Source organism: Canis lupus, chromosome 1 (genome assembly GCF_048164855.1).
Source record: "Canis lupus baileyi chromosome 1, mCanLup2.hap1, whole genome shotgun sequence".
NCBI classification, from domain to species: domain Eukaryota; kingdom Metazoa; phylum Chordata; class Mammalia; order Carnivora; family Canidae; genus Canis; species Canis lupus.
The window spans coordinates 61,959,724-61,986,092 of NC_132838.1; the positions used below are offsets into that span (position 1 = coordinate 61,959,724).

Genomic DNA, 26,369 nt, shown 5'->3' on the forward strand with positions numbered 1-26,369 from the left:
AGAGTACAGATAATCCTGGGAAGAGAGGGAATAATTAGAAACACATGATCTTGGATAAAGCAGCCAGGGTTTTATGAGGAACTGAGCTGAGTTTATGCAGTTTGTTAAGAAGGATGCACATATTTTCCACAAATGGAGTCAGCAGGGAAAGCAAATAGGCTGGGTTATGAATCTGTGTAACACTGAGGTAGAGATCAAGTTAGTACCAGATAATGACAAAAGTGGTTAAACTCAGTTCAGGAGGACTTCTGTACCTCAATAATAAAGCAGCAAAGATGACAGTGTAGTTACAGTTGTCTTAAAATATTTTGAAATTGCACCAGGGAATATATTAATTTGCTGGGGCTGCCATGACAAAACACCATGGACTGGAGGACTTAACCAACAGATGTTTATCTTCTCACAGCCTGGAGGCCAGAAGTCCTATATTAAGGTGTTGCTAGGTTTGGTTTCTTCTGAGGTCTTGCTCCTTGCATTATAGGTGGTTGTCTTCTCCGTTGTCATATGATTTTTTTCCTCTATGCTCGTCTGCATCCTAATCCACTCTTCTAATGAAGACACCAGTCATTTTGCATTAGTGCCACCCCCCATAACCTCTTTTTACCCTAATTATCTCTTTAAAGGCCCCAACTCCAAGAAAAGTGATATTCAGAGGTACTAGGGGTTATGACTTCAACATATGAATTTTGGGGCAGGGAAGAGGAGTAGAGTGATACAATTCAGCCTATAACAGGAATAATGTAGTCAACAACAGACAAAGGAATTCTACTTATTTTCTTATAGTTGAATATGTTGTAACAAGTAGAACCTCTCAGAATTTAGTGTGGTAAGCAAAGTGACGGCCCACAAAGGTGCCTACATCATAATACCTGGAAATGGAAATACTTCACTTTATATGACAAAAAGGATTTTCAGACGTGATTTAGTTAGGGACTCTGAGATAGCAGGAACATCCTAGATAATCTGAATGGGCCTAATCTAATGACATTGGCCCTTAAAAGTGGAGAACTTTTCCCCACTGAGTTTAGGGTTAGAGGGACATGTGATTCTGGAAGAAAGGTCAGAGATACAACACCATTGGTTTTGGAGACAAAGAAAGAAAGCCAGGAGCCAAGGAATGCACTTTTAGAAGCTGGAAGAGGCAAAGAAATAGATTCTCTCCTAGAACCTTGAGAAGGAACCCAGCCTTGTCAACATCCTGATTTTAGCCCAGTGAGACCTGCATCACACTTCTGACCCACAGGACTGTAACCTAATACATCTGTTTTAAGTCACTAAGTTTATGGTACTTTGTTACAACCAAAAAAGTACCAGGGTGAAGGTCTAGAAGACCAATTCAGTAGGTCTGGGATGGGGCCTAAGAATCTGATTACCGACCAGTTCCCAGGGGATGTCAGCGTGTCTGGACTGGGGAGCATACTGTGAGTAGTAAGGCTTCAGAGATCAAGCCTCATCAGATCTCCTCATCTCATAGAGAAAGGAATTGACATTTAAGAAGAATTTATGGTTATTGGCTGGTCTTTCTTCAACTCCAGCCCACTACACTGTAATAGTGCCTAAGAAATAATAAGTTAATAAATTAATTAATTGATTTAAAAAAGGAGCCCATAAAAAAAAAAAAAAGGGGGAGCCCATCAGAGAAGTCAGGCATGAAGAGGTGCCAGAGTTTGGAAAATTTGGCTCCAGAGCCTCTGTGTGTTTACGGTGCCCATGAAGTGTCCTGTCTGACACTTAGCTGATATAAATTGCTCATCACCCACCCCTTTGAAAACTAACAGCTGTTTGCTACGTACAACAGGTTTATAGCCTCTTGGTCCCAGGAGTTTCTAACTTCCTAGGTGTCAGCAAGTTTAAGAGAAAAATTTCAGGGCAAACGGGCATTTTGTTGTGACAATTTAGCAGGAGGCAGCTCAAAAGCTATAGATCATCTGTAAACTCAGAACTATAAACACGGAGGGAGTGTTTCCAGTGACCCGAAGGGCATGTTCTGTGTTTATCTTGTTGCCCGAGGCACCCTGTAATTATGTGAGAGCAGAATGTCCACTGATCTTCTGGCAAAAGGGTTTGAGGAAAACTATCAGGCTTTAATAAAGAGGATAAAGAGCTGGCATGTTGGACCGACATCCAAGGTGAACATCAGAAAGGAAAAGATTCTAAGAATGTGACAGGGACTTGTCAGGAGAGGCTGGTGAGCAGAACATTACCAAGAAGAGTGAGGAGAAACTGCAACCAAAGCTCTGTGGAAACCTCCCACTTGACGGAACAGAAAGAAGAGTCACAGGCACTGGAACAAGGGTTCCCGAACAACCTCATACATGGGGTGATGGAGGGAACATGAATACCACACAGGTAGCCTGCTAAAATGCACACTCCTCAGAATCTATCCCAGAGGTTCTTTTTAACTTTTTATTATGGAAAATTCCAAACATTCGACAGTAGAGAGTGTAGTATATCTCACCTGCACATCCTCAGACTCAGTTAAGATCACCACACAGCCAATCTTCCTTCGTCTGTTCCACTTGCTCAATGCCTACGTTCTCATCTTCCCTTCTCCACTGGATGATACGGATGCCAATCCCAGTCATCAGGAAACAGCATTTTAGGTAGAGAGAAGAGTAAGGACAAAACCCCAGGGCAGAGGGTGCCTGGAATGTTTGAGCAATACTGCAGAGGTCTATGTAGGTAGAACGGAGGGAATGGGGGCAGTTGGTAGGGGATGGAATCAGAAACATAATAGGGCAAATAGAGAGTTCAGATAGGCCGAGTAGGTCCTTGCAGCTTATTGCAACAGCCTTGGCTTTTACTCTAGAAACTTTAGAACAGAAGAGACTAGCAATTGTGGAAAGCTAAAATTGAAAAGGTGAAGGGATGAAACAGTATTACTGGAGCCCATCGAAGAGTAACTGCCTGGTAGGAGCTATAGTCATAGGGAATCAAGAATGCAGTTATGGCCAAGAACTTTGCTCCAAATTTGTGAGAGAATAGGAGAATTATTACTCTGATCCTCGTGATAATAGGAATGAATATCCCTGATGAATAGAGTAACCTCCATCTCTACCTCTGGGTTCAGTGACAGGAAAAGTCTTAGTTGGGAGAGCGCTATCTCAGCTTCCAATGACATGGAACATGACTACCTTCCTCATTGGAAGCATTTATCCCTTGGTAACTAGGGCCTTCAAATCACCCAGTCCAAGGTGGTGGGGACAGATACCAAAAATTCCTTAGGTGGGTTATTAAGTGTAATAGTGAGAGGGGTCCCTCCCACTCCCACTTATTGGCTCTTGACCCTATATAATCTGGTGATGGAGGGAATGGCATTACTTGGTTCCGATTTCACCAATGCAATGAGGCACTCACTTTCTTCTTGGTTCCTATTCTACAGGATCCTGGGCAGAAATTTTAGGGGGAGGAGCAAAAAATGGTCCTTGGTTTGGTTCCCATGACTTGTTAGGTTTATCACTCCCCCTGTGGTTAAGTATGCATGTGGTAGTTTTCCTGGGAAAAGGAGAATATAAAATTTCAGGGCAATCTGGCATCTGCGTGAGGCTACTTCCTGAAAAGCACCACTTTTCTTGTATAGATTGGTAAACGGTTCAGCTTTTTGTTAAAAGGCTCTGAAATGAGTAAAAACCTGGCATTAATTGAATTAACCTAAAGGCCATGCTATATTTCAGGGCAGAGGTTCTCCATCAGAGGGATTTTGTTCTCTAGGGGATATTAAGCAATGTGTAGAGACATTTTTAGTAGTCACAGCTAGGGGAGAGGGGGAAGACAGAGCTACAGATAATCCAGTGGCTACAGGCCAGGGGTCCTGCTAAGCATTTTACAATGCATGGGACATTCCCCGCAAATGAATTATCTGCTCAAAATGTCAATAGTACTGATGAGAAATCCTGCCCTCCCTAGGCTGAAGAATTCACTTACCATTTATTTGATTTCTTAAACTTTGCCTAGTCATGCTGTCCAGTATAATTTATCCGAGATAGAATAAAATTTATATAAGTAAGACAATGCCAGCAATATACATCTGCTTTGAGTTTGAACAATATAACTCCTCCTATTATTGTATTTTCAGGGAGAAACTGAAACCCCAAATTAAATCCTTTAATCATTTATAGTCAAACTTTCAGAAATTAAAGGTCATGGTTATTTTTTGCTCTGTCTCAGCCAGAGAAGTCTCAGTCAGATGCACATGTATGCTTGGAGTTCCTTTTATAGCTGAAACCTCAAGCATCCTTCACTAAGTATATAGTTCTGTACATTAGCTGAAATTAGTTGCATCAATCTAGCTTACACTTCTAGGTGTTCTCTTTGTAAAGAGTCTGAACAGTGAATAGGGCCCATTAGCCTATCACAGTTGCAGCCCAACACCCATACACATCAGCAAATCTCTGGTATCCAATAACTGGTAAAATAGTTATGTCATTATAGACACTCAAGGATTCCCAGTGGGTACAATTGCTAGTTTCTAAGTGAAAGCAAGTCTATCACAAATTGGAAAATCCTTTTGATTTCCTTCTTAACTTTCATTCCTGGTTAGTTTATGCCAGTTGTTCAAAATCATCCACCTGTGACTTGAAATTTGATAGGGAAACACTTCCCAAGAAGATGTTTAGTATGGCATTCTGTTTGTCATGAGGAAACAATCCCCTGACCCAACCGCCATCTTTTTTAGAAGTGGTCTCTGAGAAGGAGCACCGGGGTGGCTTTAGTTGGTTAAGCCTCTGACTCTTGGACTTCAGCTCAGGTCATGAGCTCAGGGTGGTGGGAGCAAGCCTGAGTTGGGCTCTGTGTTCAGTGCAGTCTGTTTGGGATTCTCTCTCTCCCTCTCTCTTTGCCTCTCACTCCACTCATTTTCTCGATAGATAGACAGACAGACAGATCAATAAATAAAATCTTTAGAGTGGTTTGTGAGAAAAGTTAGACTCACCTAGGAAACTGGGTGATATCTTGATCCACCAGACACTTACCTGAAGTTCCTTCTTCTATCTTGCATATTGAAAAATTTTCATTTCCAGTTCTTCTTTTGAATTTTGTGTCCCTAGCCTTCCTGAATCGAAGATGCAACTGTGTAGTGGCATAGTCTGCACACCCTTTAGTGCCGGTAGCCGCCTCCCCTTTGTACCACATTTCATATCCATTCTCTAAGTCACACTCCCCTGGAGTTTCTGCATGTCTCCTTACCATCTGCTGCTGTTAGTGACACTTCTGGAAACCTTTAGGCTCCTGCTACACCTTCCCAAAGTGACTTCCCTCGAGGTACCTGCTAACACACGAAATGTTGGTGTTTCTGGGGTGCCAAGTGCATCTTCTGCATTTTGTTTTGAGTTTCTTACCTCTTTTCCTTTTTTTTTTTTTTTTTTTTTTTAAGATTTTGTTTATTTATTCATGAGAGACATGGAGAGAGAGGCAGAGACACAGGCAGAGGGAGAAGCAGGCTCCCTGTGGGAACCCGATGTGGGATTTGATGCAGAAGTCAATCCCAGGACCCTGGGATCACGCTCTGAGCTGAAGGCAGATGCTCAACCACTGAGCCACCCAGGTGTCTCAGTTTTTTTCCTCTTAAATTTCAACGTTTGACATTATTTTTCAGAAACTTATTGTATTTGTTCTTAATTCATAAATATCATTATATTACTTTTGGGAGTGTTTCTGATTTCTGAAAAACTTTGGAAAACTTTGCTTATGACTTTTCTAATGCCTATATATATATATATATTTCCCTAGCCCAGATGATACATTTTTGACAAGCCGTTGATATTGAAATCTTATTTTGCTGGCTTAGAGCATACATAAAAATTTGCAACTTGTTAAGACTGAAACTTCTCTGTTACTGTGTTCTCTCAGTTCTGCTCCTCTGGGATATTTGCAGATATGCAGTTTAAAACTATAAGCTAGGGCAGCCCGGGTGGCTCAGCGGTTTAGCGCCGCCTTCGGCCCAGGATGTGATCCTGGAGACCCGGGATCGAGTCCCACGTCAGGCTCCCTGCATGGAGCCTGCTTCTCCCTCTGCCTGTGGCTCTGCCTCTCTCTGTCTCTGTCTCTCTCTTTCTCTCATAAAAAAATAAAATCTTAAAATTAAAAAAAAAAATAAAAAAAATAAAACTATAAGCTAGGAACAAAAGATTGATGTTGCTTGGAGAGATGTTCTGAATGCCAGATTAAACTCATAGCAGGAATTTAATGGAATTAATCCTTTCCATGGGTTAATTCCCTCACATCGTAAGAGAGATACAAATAGAGAGTGGTCAAGAGTGACATTTAGTATGACTAATATTTTATAGGAACAGTACCATCTTATTGTTTTGGCATATTTGTGTAGAAAGAGGAGGGCATATTATTTTGGCAGTTAAAATAAGAGAAGTAGAGAACTACGTAGTGGTTTTTAATACCACCCATGTTCTTTTAGTGCCCCACTGAGAACTATTAGTGAGAATCTCTCATGCTTCTGTTTATTCAACAACTTCCTGGGTCTTCTGAGTATCTATTGATTTCAATGTCCACTGCTAAGACAATAATAGGCCATGGGTAATCTACTGAGGATAAGATCATTTTATAAATGTCTTATTTAAGGTCTGTTTGGTCATCTTTAGTTGTTCCTTCTTTTCTAGTAGAATACATATTGCTATTTGCTTAAAATTCCTATTTGAGTAGATAACATATAAAAGATGTCTCATGCCTTGTAGTTAGCTATACTTATATTTGAGAAGATATTTTTAACAAAATAAAAAAGAGAACAGGGATCCCTGGGTGGCGCAGCAGTTTGGCGCCTGCCTTTGGCCCAGGGCGCGATCCTGGAGACCCAGGATCGAATCCCACGTCGGGCTCCCGGTGCATGGAGCCTGCTTCTCCCTCTGCCTGTGCCTCTGCCTCTCTCTCTCTCTCTGTGACTATCATAAATAAATAAAAAAATTAAAAAAAAAAAAAAAGAGAACAGTTTTCATTGTAGAACTCAAGAGGAGAGATAGATATTTGCTTGTAACTCCTACCAAAACTAATCTTGCAGCTTTGGTTATTGGTGGGGTATGGGTAAAATAAAGAAGGAGAGAAGAACTGACGCCTTCTTAGGATACTTTTGGTTGAAGTATGTGAATATCAATTTAATCTGACTAACCAATAAATGATTTTATTGGCTTACATAACTAAAAATCCAGAGATAGGATTTAGGCATAGTTTAATTAGGGTTCTAGCAATATTTCTCTGCTTTTCTCTCAGCATTGTTGATGTCAGATTTGTCCTCAAGTTGTCATGCTTTCACGATGGACACTAATAGCCATTAGGACAAGGTGCTTCATGTTCACATTCTGTGAAAGGTAGAGAGAGCAGTTTTTCACTATACTGCTTTTAAGAGTAAAAAGGATATTTTCCAGAACTGTCTGGTGACCTTCTCCACATACCTGAATCGCAGGAATCAGATCATTCTGAAATAGTCACTTGGCAAGGGAAGTGGATGGGATTATTCTCACTGGAGCAGACCCATCTCTTGAAATTGAGAATAATTTCCCACACTGAATGACTGTTACTCAATGGATAGGAGTTGAAATGGATGCTAGGGAGTTAATAAAACATATTTACTAAAAATGTGACTCAGGTCATAGAAATCTAAAAAGACTAATTTTTAACCTATGAAGGATCTTCATTAAAAAAAGCAACTTCTTCCTTAGGAGTCAGTTTATAGAAGAGAAGCACTAGTTGAGAGTTAATTTACTTCTATTGGTAATTTTAGTTTTTTAGCCTCCAGAGGAAATGGTATTCAGTCTTAATGGTTACAATAAAATCTCTGTCTGAAAAATTAGAAGTCAGATCTGACATGGTAGCCGGTGAGCCCTCAGGAGCCACTGCATTCGTGACTCCAAGAAACAGAGAAGCCCACTGCTTATTGAGAGAGAGTGTATATAGTTCTGGGGATTGAGGATCTATTGTAGTAAATGATGTAATTATTTCCACTTCTCAGCTAAGTTCTTTGTAAGAAGACTAAACCTCTAACCCCCTGAGTCAGGTTTTGTCAGGTAAGTTGCAAAGTATATAGTAATAGAATGTGAGTGTAAATGACATATGTCTCATCTGAGCAAAAGCCTTCAGAGGCATTATATAGTTCTGTAAAACCTCTTTTTAATCTCTGCCTGAAAGATGGCATGGTCCAAATAAGGCTTTTTCAACCTTGGTCTCAGAATGAGCAAACACAGATTGTAAAACAGCAGCCAGCCAAATTGAATGAGAAATAAACCTTTGTTGGTATAATCCAGAGATGTAAGGGAGTTTGTGTGCTACTGTAGCATGATTTACAAAAGCTGGGTTTTAATATCAGTTTGGCTACAAGAAAAACATCTGTGATATCTTGAATAAGTCACCAAGCCTCTCAAACATAGTTTTCATCTATAAAATAATAATTAAAAAAAAAGACCTTTAGATTTTATCTGTAATGCTTAACAATTTGACTGCTAAACCTAGTCTCTAAAAGTTTTGTCAATTGGTTAAGTTGTGAAATGTAGGTAATATGATGTATTTTCCTTTTATTAATTACTTAAAGGCATTTATAACTTTCAATCAGCATGAGATAAATCATGCTTTCATAATAAAGTATGAGACTCCTGCCAAAAGAAGCATATTAGCTTACCTAAACTACTCCCATCATAAATCAACAGGTATTTCAGTCTTTTTAATACATAGAAAATAACTAAGTATCTTTTTAGAACTCCCTGATAGGGTCTAAAATCTTTTTTTTCTAACACATTCTATTTTGTATTATGACTCTGTCCCTCATTTTTTTTTTTTTTTTTTTTTTTTTTTTTACTAATTAGAGTGTATGATTCAATAAATGCTTAATTTAATTGTAAGGACAATTAAATTGCTACAGTTCTGGAGATTTTGTTAGAGACTTTTCTAGCTTTAGCTAACAAAATAAGGAGAAACTGAATTTTTTTTCAGAAAAACAGGAAACTGTCCTTTTTTCAGTGGATAATCTTTCCTCCTTTGTCGAATATTAGTTGACTGTAGAGTTGAGGGCCCATTTCTGCCAAACTGTGGAAGAAGCCTTGGTGCCCATCGAAAGATGAATGGATAAAGAAGATGTGATCTATGTATACCATGGAATATTACTCAGCCATTAGAAATGATGAATACCCACCATTTGCTTAGACGTGGATGGAACTGGAGGGCATTATGCTGAGTGAAGTAAGTCAATCGGAGAAGGACAATCATTGTATGGTTTCACTCGTACAGGGAATATAAAAAATAGTGGGAGGGATTATAGGGGAAAGGAGAGAAAATGAATGGGAAAAATCAGAGAGGGTGACAAAACATGAGAGACTCCTAACTCCAGGAAACAAACAAGGGGTAATAGAAGGGGATGTGGGCAAGGGGATGGGGTGACTGGGTGATGGGCACTTGACTGGATGAGCACTGGATGTTATACTATATGTTGGCAAATCGAACTCCAATAAAATATATATGTATATTAAAAAAAAAAACCAAACGAATGAATAAAAAAAAAAAAAGGGAAACAAAGAACACAACTACAAAATAATTATACCAGAATACACACACACACACACACACACACACACACACACACACACACACGTACCCCTCCACACATCCAAAACTTGTTCATGGATCTTCCACTGATCTTGTCCTGTAGTTGTTTTAAGAATCTCTTATATGAGAATACCTATTTCTTTCTTTCTACAGTGTTAAAAAAAAAAGCATTTAATGGAGAGAAAAAATGGCCTCTGAAAACCAATTCTAAATGAGACATGCACTAAGACTCTTGATTAGGGTGTGCTGGAACCTGCCATATCTGCTTCAACATCAGGCAGTATGAGAGCACCAAGGCCTCACGGCTGGGCTCTGGAGATTGGGAAGAATGACCACTAATAAATAAGTAATTTATGATTTAAGCAATTTTAAACATTTTCTTTTACTATTGAGGCAAGAATAGATAATTTAAATCCCCTCTTAACATAAGCAGAGGATATTTTACATACAATGTTCCAACTCATTTTATTTATACATATATTTAGATATTAAAATATTTAAAATGCTAAAGATGTTGATCAAACTCATTATCTTTCTCTCTCTCTCTCTCTCTCTTTTTTTTTTCCCCAACTACTCCAATACATAAAATTGTGAGTTTGTGTTTGATCTACACATGGCAAGGGTGAAGAATGGGGAATGGTGGAAAAGCAGCTTGTAGGGAAGTAGGAAAGTAGTTCTATCAAATTTTGCATAAACAAACTGTTCTATATTTTAGAAAATCCTGTTAGTAAATATCTCTACCACTACGAATTTATCTATTTTTCTTAGTGACATTTTAAGCATCTAACATCTGTACACTGAGTTTTATTACAAAGACCAACATTTAGACAAATTAAATCTAACTAAAATCAACATTTATATGACTGTATCCAGTCTCAAGAACAGCAAACGAGTTGTAAGTACTAATGAGAAGATATTTGAGAGCTTATTACATCACTATTCATACATGCAGGCGCAGAGGAAGTGTCTAGGTCATTTTGATGGTCAATTATTAGATGTGTTTATACTCAGCCAGATAGTGATTTTCCAACTGAATGGATTGTAAACAAATAGCATGTAACTATCTAAAGGCGGGGCGGGGGTCAGTGTTTAGTGAAGGCCAGGAGAAAGCTAGCCTTGAATGTGAATGAGGAAAACATGTTTTGAATTTAGTAAAGTCACATTAATTAATATTTAGGATAACTATAAACTAACCTCTTACCAAACAGGCCTTCTGGACAGGCAGGGTGCTTGTGATACTGGACAGAGATGAGGATTTATGGAAGTTTTGCTGAAAGTAGTGCTGGATTGCATCCTGAGACTCTGAAGATCTAATCCTGTATGCAGGAGGGGGTCTGGAGTCAAAAGTCAAGCAGTCCTTCCAGCCAAAGGCTCAATCTGGAGAGACTGGGCACAGAAATAGAAAGTGGACATGGCACAGTGGGGTGACTGAAAGGAAGGCAGATCAAACAATGGGTTTCTGGCAATATTCCATGAGACTTAGGTGCTGGTGTTCTATAGCTTGTGACTCCCTTTTGGTGATGGGGAAGCCAGTCATACGGTACTGTGACAGCTCCTTATAAATCAGAAGTTGCAAAATGTCATGTTTTGTTTGATCCATTTAGTGCTTACCCACAGAATGATGTAAAATAATTTTTTAACGATGAACTAGCATTATTTATTTATTTATTTTATAATAAATTTATTTTTTATTGGTGTTCAATTTGCCAACATACAGAATAACACCCAGTGCTCATCCCGTCAAGTGCCTCCCTCAGTGCCCGTCACCCATTCACCCCCACCCCCCGCCCTCCTCCCCTTCCACCACCCCTAGTTCATTTCCCAGAGTTAGGGATATAAAATAAATTTACATTAGTTGCCAACACTTAACACTAAAGATAATTTTATCTATATATGTCAACTTACAGCTTTTCTGAACACATCAGAAATCTGGTATTATCAACCTTGCTGCCATATGTAGTATGGATAAACCTTGTGCTGGACCACTCCTCTTGCAATGAGCGTGCTCTCTTCCATCTGCCACAGTCCACACCAGTCCCCACTGTCCTGCCCCTGTGGACGGGAGACAGTTGCCTTTTGCCATCATACTCATTTTGTGTTTTGCTTATAGTAGAATTAGAGGCAAAAAGGAGATATTTCTTAAATCCATTTTGCAGTTCTTTATTTTAGAATTTTTTTCAATTTTAAAAGGCTTCAATTTTAAAATATTTCAAACATGTAGGAAAATAGACAGTAAAACTAAATAATCCCCCATGACCATATTTCATGGCTTTAACTGTGATTACTTAAGTCCAGTCTTGTTTCATCTATATCCCCACTCCCTTCCCTTCACTGTATCATTTAAAAGAAAATCCCTGACATCCTATGGTTTTCCCTGTAAGTATTTCAGTATGTAACAATAAAAGATAAGAACACTTATATAATAAAACAGTCACATATTCATGGTATAGTCACACCGAAAAACATTAGCAGAAAGCATTTATATATAAATTATCCAGTTTGTTAAAATTTCCAATTGTTTCATAAATATATGTTACACTTTGTTTGAATCAGGATTAGGGATGCCTGGGTGGCTCAGTGGTTCAGCATCTGCCTTTGGTTCAGGTCATGATCCCAGGGTCCTGGGATCGAGTCTCGCATTGGGCTCCCTGCATGGAGCCTGCTTCTCCCTCTGCCTGTGTCTCTGCCTCTCTCTGTATGTCTCTCATGAATCAATAAATAAAATCTTAAAAAAAAAAGTCAGGATTAAAATAAGGGCTACAGGAGGTAATTGATTGATGTCTTTAAAGTATCTTCTAATTTATAACTTCTCTCCATCTCTGTATCTGTCTTTCTCTCTCTCTCTTAATCCCTCTCCCTCTCTTTGTATATCTTTCTTTTGGCTATAAATTGTTTAATAAACCTGGCTCATTGTTTTTGTAGAATTTCTCACAGTCACAAATTTTCTGATTTACCATAGTAAAATTTAGCATGTTCTTCTATTGTCTATATTTCTTGTAAACTTGCTTGAATTTTTTGAGAATAATATTTCATTGGCAGTGGTGTATTCTATCAGAAGGCCCATAATCTCAGGGTTTATCTCTTTTTCTCTCATTAATCTGTGTTCAATGCCTAGATCCATCAATTCACTAAAGGTTGCAAAATGTTATAATCTAATTAAACTATCTTGTCTTTTTTTTAAACTATCCTGTCTTTATTTAATAACTGAGCTGCCCCTATTAAGAAAAACATCGTCTTGTCTGTTATTTGTTTACATAGTGGTATAGTTCTTATAGAAAAAGCTGAGCAAATGTTTTTTTCCTCTGTTTATGAATTTCTTAAAAATAATTAGCACCCTCCATTTGAGACTAATTTGTATTTTTTAGTATGAGCTCATGTACTTAAACATATTTCTTATGTTTTAATTCATAGCAGGTATTGTCTTTACTGATGCTTATATTTTTCTATCTTCTGCTTAATTTGACTTCATCCTCATGAACTTTGACAATCCCTTTGTTACCTTTTGGACAAACTGTCCTGATCTCATCTTGTACATTTTGAGCCCAGACATAGAATCTACTATTTCAGGAATCCTGGCTCCTTTGAGTGAGAACTGACTGGTATTTAAAGACCACAACCTGGGACACCAGGGTGGCTTAGCGGTTTAGTGCCTACCTTCAGCCCAGAGGATGACCCTGGAGTCCTGGGATCGAGTCCTGCATCAGGCTCCCTGCATGGTGCCTGCTTCTCCCTCTGCCTGTGTCTCTGCCTCTCTCTCTCTCTCTGTCTCTCATGAATAAATAAATAAAAAAAAAATAAAAAGTAAAGACAACAACCTGGCTATTGGGAGCCATGCTCTATCAAATTGAGAAAGTTAAAGATAGCTTAGAGAACTGTGTGTTGACTTTCTTTTTTTTGTTAAGCCTGGTTCACTTTACTTAGTTACCATGCCTTTCTGGCCCTCATTTGCTTTTCAGTTTGCAACTCCTGCTCAAAACCAATTCTAAACCATCAACGTCCTGTCCTACATGCAGAAGTATACTACAACAGGGTAAAAGGTAAAGAACCTGAATTACTTTACAATAAGAGAAAAAAAAAATGAGGAGGAAATAACTGAAAAGTTACTAGTAATTTTACTTATAAATCTCAGTCTGAACTTCTACTTATAAATAGCAAAACCCTGCGGACACTGTTTATTCACTTGTGAAATAAACCATACCCTTGATGCCTGGGACTAATTGCTTTATTTACTATGAATTTCAGAGGATCTTTCTTTTGATATTATCCATGTGGAAACACCCTATCAAGTTGGTAAGACTAAAGTGATGCTGTATTTAACTGACATTTTTTATTGCAGGAAAGGAAGGCAAAAAGAAAACTCGCGTTTATGGTCTACAATATGCTAGAGGTTTTCAAATGCATTATCTCATTCTCATAATCACTCTCTAAGGTGGTGTCATCTTCATTTTTTCCCCCTGAAGGATATAAACTCTGGAGTTGCCAAATTTACAGAAAAAAAAAATCTCCAAACATTTTTCACTATAATATTTTAAGAACCGAAAGGTAAGAAAAGAAATATAAGCATGGCTGAGGGGAAATGTTTTCTTAGTCACCAAAATGAATATCACAAGATTTCTGGGTTCATTTTGTGTGGGGAAATGCAACCCAGGCAACTGACCTTCACTTATTCCCAAGAAAATATACCAGCCAAAAGAGAAAGATATGCTTATGGATACTATATTAGCCAAGAGAGGCGAGGCTTTGCAGAGTAACATAAAGGTTTGCTAGTCTCTCGCCACTACTTCTATAATGTAGGTCAGTTGGAGGCAAGGATGAGAGTTCTTTCCTGTATAGTCACCAGTGAACTAGGTCTCACCACTTGTAGCTGTATCACTTGGAACAGGTGACATGTGAGGTGTTGGCAGAAAGAGAAAAGAGACCGTGAAGAACTCACACATACAATTCAATGGCTAGGGTGGGAATGACTTCTCACCGAAGCTCACAGCCCACTGGGCAAAATTAGTCTGAGAGGGACGTGTGTATGTTGTAAGTTTATTGGAAAGCGCTCTCAGAAATACCTGCAAGAGAGTGAAGAAAGCAGGTTTGGATAGAGCAAGAGCCTGCACTGTGCTGCAGTTGAAACAGAGACCAATTGATGTTTTAGGGAGCTCTGGAGCTGAGATGGCCCCTCAAAGTTGTCCCGCATGCCAGGCCTGTGGGTGCAGGCTGCCTTTAGCTTTAAATTTAACAGGGATATACTTGGTCCCCTAATGTATTTCTATCTATAAAGCTCATTTAATTGGTTAAATCATATTAATCTTAGTACATCATATTGATCTGATCTGTTTCAAGGTTGATATTTGTCTTCTCAGTTGGTGGAGACATTTGGGAATTATAGTCATATTTGCTTTAAGCCACTAGGGAATTAAAGGACAAAAACTCTTCATTAAAATTTTCCCACTAGGTATGTTTCAGAAGATACTTTATTTTTATGGTCTTTAAGATTTCGGATACTAGTCTCAATCTCTAGAGAAAGATCAATGATTCGGTTATTTCTAAGCTTAGAAATTCCAACTTTGCCTGAAGACTACTGGTCTTAAAACGATAGAGAAAAGGGTATCATTAATACGATGTCAGTATTTGTCTTTCTACTTTTATTTCCAAGGTGTACTGAATATTAATTAGCATTAAGAAGTATATTATCATAAAAAATAAGTATATTATCATAGCAGAGGTTTAAAAGAGAAAAACCAAGAAAATGCTGAGAAAATGGCCACAAATCTTTAAGGTTTGAAAAAAAGGTGTTTTTTTGGTTTTGTTTCTGGTATGTACTATTATGTATGCAACTGTGGAAGAGTAAAGATGAGTAGAGGGAGGCAAGAACTGTAGTTTTTAAAATTGTGATTTAAAAGTCCTTATTCCCGGGGCACTTGGGTGGCTCAGTGAATTAAGCGTCTGCCTTCAGCACCTGCTTCTCCCTTGCTCCCCTGCTGTGCTCTCTCTCTCTCTCTCTCTCTCTCTCTCTCACTATCTCTCTGTCAAATAAATAAATAAAATCTTTAAAAAGTCCTTATTCCATAGTCACTTGTCAAACAGATTATATCATACTCTCAAGAATAAGCAGAAGAATCTTATTAGAATATATATTTTGAAATATATAAAACTTTTAGGTAAATATTTTTTTAGCCAAGAGATTTCCTGTAAAGTGGTCATAATTTATTACATTATAATGCTCTTTGAAATTATTTTTCTTTTACTATATTCGCTTTATGTGGCTGTTTCACCTAAATTTATGAACATGGTAGCAAGTATATTTATATGGAGATAAGCACTAGCAATAAAGTAGCCAGCAGTCACATGTAGCTATTTAGCATGTGAAATGTGGTTAGCCAGACTTCAGATGTGCTTTAAGTGGAAAATATACACTAGATTTTGAAGTCTTATTATGAAATACATATATAAATTTTCTCATTAATAATGTTTTATTGATTACATTTTGAAAATAATATTTGAATGCATTGAGTTAAATAAAATATATCATTAACCTTAATTTTACCTGTTTCTTTTTCTCATTTTTTAGTGTGGCTACAGGAAATGTGAAATCACATTTCTGACTCCGATTTGTAGCTCTCATTACATTTCTATTAGTGTGATCCAAATGATTTAGTTGTTTTCCTCTAATGTTTTATCATGACAGTTTTCAAATAGAAAATAGAAAAGCTGAAACAATTTTACAGCAAACATATATCTTCTACAACCAGCATTTTACTATCCTTGTTTTTCATGTATTTAGCCATCTGTCTTTTTTTTTTTTTTTTTTTTTTTTTTTTTGTATTTTTCACAAATCCATCTGATTTTTTGGATGCATTTCAGAGTAAGTTGCAGATGTCACTCTATGTTCCTCTACATACTTTAGCATATAGAAACTAGTTTTGAACTCTATTAAAGTGCATATTCCTTTAGCCATTTTCTTGCATCTTTAGATTTGTGTTGGTAAGCAGAGGCATAAACAGATTAAATGCATCAAATCGGATTTAATAAATTTTCCGAGTAAAAGGAACATTTAATCTCTGTTGACATTAAAGCACAGATCTAGATTACTCAACAAATATTTGGAGACCTTATAACATTAAATATTGACTAGAAACAAATTTCTCTCATTTTCTGAGTAAGTGCAGAATGACCAGGCTGTGTTCCATGCTCATTGTGTGACCATGGATGTTCATACAACCTTTGAGCCTCTGGTGTTGATAGAAAGTTTATCTCACAAGATTATAGTGATTAAAGGAAATAATATGTGTAATCAATTTACTGGAGTTTTGGCACATTACTTTTTTTTTTTTAATTAAAAGAAACTTAAAAAAAAAAGATTTATTTATTATTTTGGAGACAGCATGAGCCAGAGTGGGGGGAATGCAGAGGGAGAGGGAGAGAGAGAGAACCTCCCTACTAAGTGCAGAGCCTATGTGTGGCTTGATCCCATGACCCTGAGATCATGACCTGAGTAGAAATCAGACACTTAACTGACTGAGCCACCCAGGCATCTGGGCACATACTAACTTTTAAAAGTCTACTTAACTGGAAATAAATACAAAATATTTGGAGTATTTTGTTCGTCAGGTTGATCAGGAGATCCCTTCGCAGTGTAGGAATATCTCTGATAAGATGAACAGTCTTATAGATGGTTCATCATTTATAAATATACCAGAAAGGCACGTGTTATGTAATACCCTCCAATGAATTGGACATATGTTTCCTCCTTGTTTTACTTGTAAATATCTTATAGAAATATCCTGAGACTTCTGTCAACATTTCCCAGAATGAGACTGTTAAACAATTTGGATTTATGCCTGTGTTGAGATTGGAGACTCAATGAGAAAATGTGTTTATGAAATTAAGTTGCAGGTGATTCACCAACAGATGATGTGCTGGTTGAAAGGCCAGCAGTGCAGTGCAGGGACCTAGGAAATAGGAAGGTTAGCTGTGTTGTTTTCTGTTTTCTGTGTAGAGCTATATGGTCAACCATATTAAATATCTTTTAACATTTTTATTATATGGAACATTTTTTTATATTATCCAAGTAACACATTCACATAGTTTTTTAAAGTTTTAACAAACAAAACCAGACATCCCTTCCTTTCATAGTTTCCTTACTCTTACTACTACTTAAAGGCAACTATTTTGAACTTTTAAACTATTTTGTGGTGTTTGCTTACATATTCCTAAATACTGTCAAAGCATTGACAGTTCTTGATGCATTTGTTTTAGAGATTTTATATGTTCTTTCTCTTAAAGTAGATAGAACTTTTAATTCTTTTACATTCCCCTTATCATCCCCATATCAATCCAGTATAGTTATAACTCAATTTTTAAAATCCATAATTCAAATTATTAATATGACTAGGCAAAACTTTTTCATTGCTAAGCTAAATGGCATGGATATAGGCTCTTTATCTGCACTTTAAAATTTTTCCTGGAGTTAATCATTGCTTTATATTTTTCATTTATTTGGTTTCTTTGAACCAGGAGTTAAGTTTTCTACCCTTTCCAGTAGTTCTGCAAAGTTTCTCAATAGTTTTTCTACAATTTAAAATCTATCAAATAATCTTTCATTTACTTTTTTAATGGGAGATTTTTCTCTTGAAACCATCCATCCTCCTCTAATCTGAATCAATTGCTATCTAGGCTTGCCCTTGACTATGGAATGTATTTCTAATATTTCTGTTTGACCTCAATTTCTCAGGACTCATGATTTTTTTCTTCTTTGCATAATCACACATTTTAGAAGAGAAATTTCTCCAATAACTTCTTGAAAAAGCATTAAAAAAGAAGTATTTTTTTTGAGTCTTTGAATATTTGTAAAGTTTCTCTTTTTTTTTAACCTTATTTTACTTGACTGATATTTTGGTTGGCTATGGAATTTAGTATTAAGAATACTTTTCACAAAGAATCTTAAAGGCATGGTCTTTGTCTTCTAGCATTTAATTTTGTAGTTGAGAAGTCCATTCCCAGTGTTTTTATGTAATTTTATTTTTGAAAAATCTGGAAGCTGTTAGGATTTTTTTTTTCAACCTTTTTTTTTTTTTTTTTTTTTGAGATTTCATAATAAAACGAGCTGGTATAAGTCCCTCTGCCCTTGTTAATTTATTGAATACTCAATTGGCTAGATAGATATTATTTTCCTCATTCTGGGAAATATTCCTCTTCATCTTTTACTTTTCAGGGGGGAAAAGTTTTCTCCTCATTTTCTTCTTTATTAATTCTTTTTGGAATAGGTATTTGTCGAATGTAGGACATCTTGGATCAATTTTCCAATATTCTTTTTCTGTTTTTCTATTTACTATTATTTTTGGCTTTTAAATTCTATTTCCTAGGAGATTTTCTTGACTTTATGTTCTAAACCATTTATTGAATATTTTGTTTGGATATTATTTTAAAATTTCAAGAACATTCTTTTCTTTTGTTTTCTGATTATTCCTATTTTTATAGAATCTTAACATTATTTCTCAGAAGTAAAATCATCTCATCTTTTGAGAGTATGAATCATAGTTCCTTCAACATATTTTTTTTTCTGTATCATGTTAGGATTCTCTGAAGTATATTTTATAGTTTCTTTGGTTATTGTCTTTCATGTTTCAGACTGTTCCTTAACATTCTCTGCAGATCAAGATATATTCAAAATGAAGCATTAATAGAGGGGTTGGAAGCTTTTTGTATTGGGGCATATTTGTCCATTGGACTGGTGGACCTATGTCATTTTTGTTGGGGGTTCAGTGTTTTTAGAGGAAGATCTTCTAGGCTCCTGCTCTGAAGTTGTAAGTCTAATAGCTGGCATTTGGGGGCTGGATAGATGCAGGAGCTGTTTAGCTCACAACTGAGTATGGATATTTTTGCTAAATTCTATCCTACCCTCTCCATATCATCACCCAGAAATTAAGTCTAATACCGTATTCCAGATTTACTCTGGGTCTTGTATTCCAAGTCTGAAACAATTCAGGTTCAATTTCTCTTGGGGAAAAAAATTCATTTCCTTCAGTGTACTTGAAGGGTGGTTGCTTAAAAGCAAAGAGAGGGACAAACTGAGAGTCTTATTGCTTCTTTTGGAGATTTAAAGGCCTTGACATGCCCACCTTCAAAGATACCTGGCATCTCCAATTACTGAGACTTTCAGGGGATCTGAACAACAAACCAGATTATTTCGCAACAGGATTCCTTGTTATAAGTATATGGATTTGAACTCTTTCCCTTCTGCTAAGTTATATTCAATTTCTTCATCTGCTTTCTAAGTTTATAATCTGTTATGGATGAGGTTGCAGATGTCTTCTGTTTCTTTCTTTCAGTGAAGATGGAATTTGCGCTTCTGTTTCTCGTCCTCTTTGATTATTGGAAGGTTTTGTTAAAAGAACAACTAAGAGGAGTTTTCTTTACTTAACCATCCAATTTTAAATACTTTTCTTTTTTTTTCATCTTTTTCAATTCCCTCTTAATATTGTCTGTTTCCTAGTCTTTTCTCTTTACATACCTTAAATGCTACATTATTTATACCTATTTCACCTATTTGTTGACAAAATGAATATTGTCTCAATATAGGATTACTGCTTACTGCTAAATAAATGCTTTCTTTTTTTTTTTTTTTTTTTTTTTTTTTACAGAAAGGTGGTCTCAGTTTGTCTGCTACTTTCTCCTAAACACCTTTCCCAAACCTTTAAAACCAGGAAAGGTTTCATTGCCATATATAACTTTAATACCACTACAACATTTACCATATTACATTGAAATTACTGGTTTGCTTGTCTTCCTGAAATTTTACCAAGAGTAGAGGCCACATCTCAGTCATTACTGTATCCTCAGTGCTCAGCTCAGTAACCTCAGATATAGGAGGCACTTGGGAAATATTTGTTAAATTAATGAATGTTAAAATGCATAGATAATTTTCATTAGCGTAAGATGGTAAAATATTTTAGTTCAATGGCCTTACTATTGTTATTATGTTATCGTTATAGGAAAAAAGTGAACACTAAACATTTTAAAGATTGTATCTCACCACTAATTATCCTTTTACTGCAATTAGTGAAAATGTGACTTCTTAAATATTTCAAAGAATGCCTTTGAATATTCTGTTACTTTTCTTTGTAATTCTCATTGCAGTTTTGTTAGCCCAAGTGTTTTAATCTTCAAAAATTTTGCTTTTTAGGTCCTAATTCTAGTGCATTTTTAGAATTTATATATAGTGCATGCTTTTCTCCTCACTGTGAAGAGCTTCGTGAGAGAAAGGAGGCAGGAGTTAGAATATATTTTTCCATACTTAGATAAACAAAAAAACTGTGAGTGGTAAGATTTCTATGCATGGAATATTTCTGCTAGAATGAAGAATCCTTCACATTCTCATATAATTGTGATTATCTCTCCCAGATTAGTTCTTGGCTTACAAAACAAAATGCTACCCCAGGCTAAACTTCAAAGTAGGTAGTGGCTTCAAAGAGATAGAAATTTAATGGAGACAAAAAAAAAAAAAAAAAAAAAAAGAAATAAAAACAAAACAGAGAGAGGCAAAAGACATAGCCAAAAATGTAGGATTAGCTTTTAGAAATTTTACCTGGAAAACTTTGAAAGTCAATAAAATAATACAACAGTAACACATTGGAAAGAAGCATCAGATATTCAACTACTCATGTTATGTTAATGCTTTGTGATTGTCTCAAAAAACAAAGTTAGTTTTATGTCTCTTTAACAGTATAAATAATTTAATATTTATCTGAGCTTTTAAGTTGAGATGAAAACACAATACAATACACCAAACTTAAAATAAACAACTATGGACATGGGCCAGATACAATACTTTTGTATTTTCACTGATGGAAATAGTTTTAGAGATGTCCAAAAAGATTTTTAAATGCATTTAAACAACTGAAATACTTACTTTTGATGTTATCACCATGTGGGCAGGTTGTCTCTTGAACATGCTTGATTAAAAAATGGTTTGGCTCAGCTCTGTTTTGCTCATCAAAGGAATAAAACATTACTGGAAATTTTCAAAAATAATCTTTTTAAATACCATGAATACAATTAGCTATGTCCTGAAATAATGTTTCCCAGGTCCCCTTTGACATACTTTTATGTACATTCACAATAATAGTAAAATAAAAAGAAGGCTAGGATTTGTTTAGGTTTAAAGTCCAGTAAAAGGAAAGGGAATAGTATACACTTCATAAAGTTGACTCCTAATGATTATCTTATTATACATGTATATATGCTCATTAATGAATATTTACCAAGAATAAACAAAAAGAACAAAATGCTCCTAGTTGCAATATACAGCCACACAACCATTCTTAGCATTTCAGCACATTTTCTTCAAACCATTCTTTTTATACATTTATTGTTGGTGTTACATATGTAAAACTACTGTTGGTTAAAAACAACAACTTTTAACTATGATAAATAACAAAGAGAAGAAAAATGGAGGAAGACAGCATGAAAAATTGTCAGGAAAGGTAAGTAAAAAATTTTGTTCCAAGTACTTTCTAAATACTTTTTTCCTTTCTTTTTTTTTTTTTTTAAGATTTATTTATTTATTTTAGAGAGTGAGAGAGTGAGCAGGGGGAGGGGCAAAGGGAGAGGGAGAGAGTCTCAAGCCGACTCCCTGCTGAATGCAGAGCCTGATGCAAGGCTCCATCTCACAATCCTGAGAACATGACCCTGAGATCATGATCTGAGCTGAAATCAAGAGTCAGATGCTTAACCAGCTGAGCTATCCAGGAGCCCCATGAACTTTGCTTTCTAATGAGAGTTTGAAAACTGAATGAACTCATGGACCCAGAAGCTATGAAACAACCGGACAATAAATCTACAGAATTTAAGTGCTGCACACTGTTATTTGGACTTCTTTTCCAATAGAATAGAATAGAATAGAATAGAATAGAATAGAATAGAATAGAATATAGAATAGAATAGAATAGAATAGAATAGAATAGAATAGAATAGGGACACCTGGGTAGCTCAGTGGTTGAGCATCTGCCTTTGGCTCATTTAAAAAAGATTTAAATACAATCTTAAAAAAAATAGAATAAAATGAAATAAAATAAAATAAAATAAGCCTCATAAACTAAAATGCACATTTTTTTAAAAAGATTTTATTTATTCATGAGAGACACACAGAGAGAGAGAGAGGCAGAGACACAGGCAGAGGGAGAAGCAGGCTCCATGCAGGGAGCCCATCGTGGGACTCGATCCTGGGTCTCCAGGATCATGCCCGGGCTGAAGGCGGCGCTAAACTGCTGAGCCACCTGGGCTGCCCTAAAATGCACATTTGTAACACCATTGACTGGTTCTATCCTATCTATAAGATACTGTGCAGATTTGTCAAAATCCATACATATTTTTAAATCCATGTTTAGTGCTACTTTGGTAGACTCTTAAAAATATTCTTTTGGGGAAAAATGATTTTTTAAAGGTTTATTTATTTATTTGAGAGAGAGATAGAGAGTGAGCAGGGTAGGGAGAGGGGCCGAGGGAGAGGGAAAGAGGATCTTAAGCAGACTCTGCACTAAGCACAGAGCCCATCGGGAGGCTCCATCTCATGACCCTGAGATGATGACTTGAGCGAAAACCAAGAGTAGGCTGCTTAACCTACTGCATCACCCAGCTGCCCTGAAACCAATGATGTTCTTACCTGCACTAGATGGTGAAAATAATTTAACAGTTGGCCTGTACTCAAAAATATAGTATAATACTTTTGGGAAGATAAATCAATATTCACAAATGTGAAAGGTGAACATGAAAATATTAGAGAAATTTCAAGAAGCCAGTGGGGCATGAAACTATGAGAGAGAATTCATGGAGAAAGAAGGATATGATACGGACTTTAAAGCTGGGTAGAATTTAAGTTTTTTAGCCTAGTGAATTAAAGAAGTAGAGATGTTACAGATGGGAACACTAGGAGGAGCAGAAGTTGAGAGAAGATACTGGCTATGACATGTCTGGAAAATAGTATGAAATTGGAAGACTAACAGAAAATGGTATCCTGAATTCTCAGTTTAGGTATAGAACTACAAGATAGCAGTCATGGAATAATGACGTCAATAAGTAGTTATAACTGTGATGAAATGTACAAATATAAAGTTTTATAGGAGTGCAATTGGCACGTTAAGCACATTGGGAAAATGAGTATAGAGACAGCATACCTTTATGGCATTTCTCATGACCCCTTTAAAATTTGGTGATCTTCTGCTGCTATGAAAACTCTAGTAGTGTCATTTTTCTCTTATGGTGGCTTTAAATTGCAAGTACTTTCTAAATCAGAAATGACAGTGCTTGTCCTTTGTAATAGTCAGAATGTCCAAGTCCATTCAATGTACAAGCTATCCCCTTCTTCTGTTTAGGCTTCTACAGGGGGAGAGGTGTAGTTGCCTTTTTCTCTGTCATTCATCTCCTTACCCTTTTGCTAGTTGCTCTTTCTGACTCTTCTGAGGGGGAAGGATGGAGGCATAAGGCAGCAGGGGAGGGAAGGGGAAAATAAAATTTTTTATTTGACTAGGGTTATCCTAAAGTGACTTGTCTTTGGGCCTGCCTGGTCCATCTCTAAGGCACATCTCTAACTCTTTTGAGGGTGCTCTGTGTGTCCTTACTAGGGTTTCTTACCTATATTCTCTTGCAGGTTGTATGTAGCTTCCTCATGCCCGAAGAATCTTGGGATACCTTTAGCTTATCTCCACTAAGAACCTCTTCCCAGTCCCCTACTCCTAAACCCCTCCTCAAGATGACTCTATTAGGCAGGACCTAAATCAACTCCACATCTGCTTTCTGTTATGCACGACCCACAACTGGATTTGAGGACCCTTACACAGCCTTTACCTTTATGGATTCTAGGAGTGTGGGCTGATTTCAAGCAGCTCTCTCTCCTTCAGCTCATCTCTTAATAGGGGGACCATCTCTCATCCTTCTTCAATTTTTTGGACAGCATGCCAGATGCCAGTTTCTTATGCTTCCCTAACTGGAGGTGACAAGTGGTGAGCCCTTTTAAAGGTCTCTTTGAAGTCCCTTTCAGTAGGCTTGAGGTGCAGATGGAGAGCCCTTCTCTGCTGGTGGACATTGAGCTCACAACCCAGCTATTCTCAGGAAATAATCCTTAAAAATTCATTCTTTCTATATGAATAGGAGGTTGAAGAGTCATTGAACTGATTTTGATATTTTTCTCTGAAAGTTTCTGTCTTGGTTTGACACCTCACTTTGGAATCTTTTTAGGGATTTGGCTAAAACTCTCATTTTACATCCTTTCCTGGAAGAATTTAAGGGGCCTAACATAGTTCATGAGGTCAGGAAGAATTTTCCTGTGGGAATGAACAGAGAAATTTCATGGAATTCAAGCAGAGCATTTGAAGGGTGGAAGATTGCTCCATAGCAGTAAAGGCATCTGGGAACCCAAGTAAAAGAAGGACTGAGAAGAACCCATTTTCTTGGGTAGCAAAAAGGTTATTGGTGATCTTGGCAAGAATAGTTCCTGCCAAAAGTTAAATTCTCTGAGGTTGAAGAAAGAGGGGGACGTAAGGGAATGGAGACCCCAAGTGTAAGGAAAAGAAGACCACAAATTTCAGAGCTTCTGAAACTTTGAAGTGAAGAAGAAAGTTGGGAATTCTTTTCAGACTCCTGGGTGCTGGGAGAGGGGTAGGTAGAAAAACAATGGTTGAGGGGTGATCAATGGAAATGGAGAAGTAGGTGGTTCAGGAAGGCTGGAGGGGATGAATCTAGAGTTGAGGTAATGTTCACCCTTGGGCAGGAGAAATGCCTCCTGCGAGTTTGCCAGAAGGAAAGAATTAGTGTGGATGTGAAGCAAATGTGAAGATTTGGTGTTTGAAAGGCAAGGAATTTATGGCCTGATGGCTTCTACTTTCTCTGCTTAATCACAAAGTCCTGTAATGACTTTTTCTTCGAATTGGGAAAAATAAAGTAAACCTAAATAGCAGATGGCCTTTAACTAGCTTATATCAGATTTGAAGTGATAACTGGCTATATCTGGATTTGACGTATAGGAGAGACAGGATTCAAAGGAAAATTATGAAACATTTAAATATAAATATGGGATTGTGTTAACCATTTTAATGAGCATTTGCACAAGAACCTGTGCTAAGCACTTTACATACATCCAATTCCCCATCTCCTCTCACCTAGATTAGAGCTGTTTTTTTTAAATAAATTTATTTTTTATTGGTGTTCAATTTGTCAACATACAGAATAACACCCAGTGCTCATCCCGTCAAGTGCCCACCTCATTCCCCGCCACCCAGTCACTCCCCCCCCCCCCCCATAGAGCTGGTTTCCTATCTACTTTTGCTCCAAAAAAAGGCATTCTCTGTTCAGCAGCCAAAGTAGATTTTTAAAAAACACAAACTGGGATATGTCCCCATTTAAGCCCTGGCATAGCTTCCAAGTGCCTGAAGGTAAAGTCCTTCATGTTCTGGACCCTATGTGTTCCTTCAACCTCACCTTTTCTTTGGTTGTGTATTACATTATTCTTGGAGTTATTGTGAATAAGTCTGTTTTTATTTCACATAAGTATTCTGTTAGTTTTTACAGGAATATACAAAACCTATTGAGTTTTATTCCAGACAAGTTATTGTCTGATGATACTTCAAAATATTATTTAGGCTAAGTCTTTTGCAACATGCACATAGAATGAATGCACTAAGACAATCAAACTTTTCCCCAAACCCCAAAACTCCTTTATCATATAGTTTGAAATCTTATTTTGGTTTTAGCAAGAAAAAGAAAGCTCTTAGAGTGTTATATTCTCACTTCTATGTAGTGATGGCAGCAGCCAATGCATGGGAATAAGAATTCTGGGAAAATGCCAACAT

At 36.8% G+C, this 26,369-nt stretch overlaps 1 long non-coding RNA gene across 1 annotated transcript; it reads left to right on the plus strand.

Moving 5' to 3' along the window:
• Positions 1-931: 931 nt before the first annotated feature.
• LOC140618028 (uncharacterized) lies at positions 932-13,740 on the plus strand. Its single transcript, XR_012018187.1, has 3 exons — positions 932-2,349; positions 8,988-9,174; positions 13,494-13,740. It is a non-coding gene; the product is annotated as an uncharacterized lncRNA (long non-coding RNA).
• Positions 13,741-26,369: the final 12,629 nt, after the last annotated feature.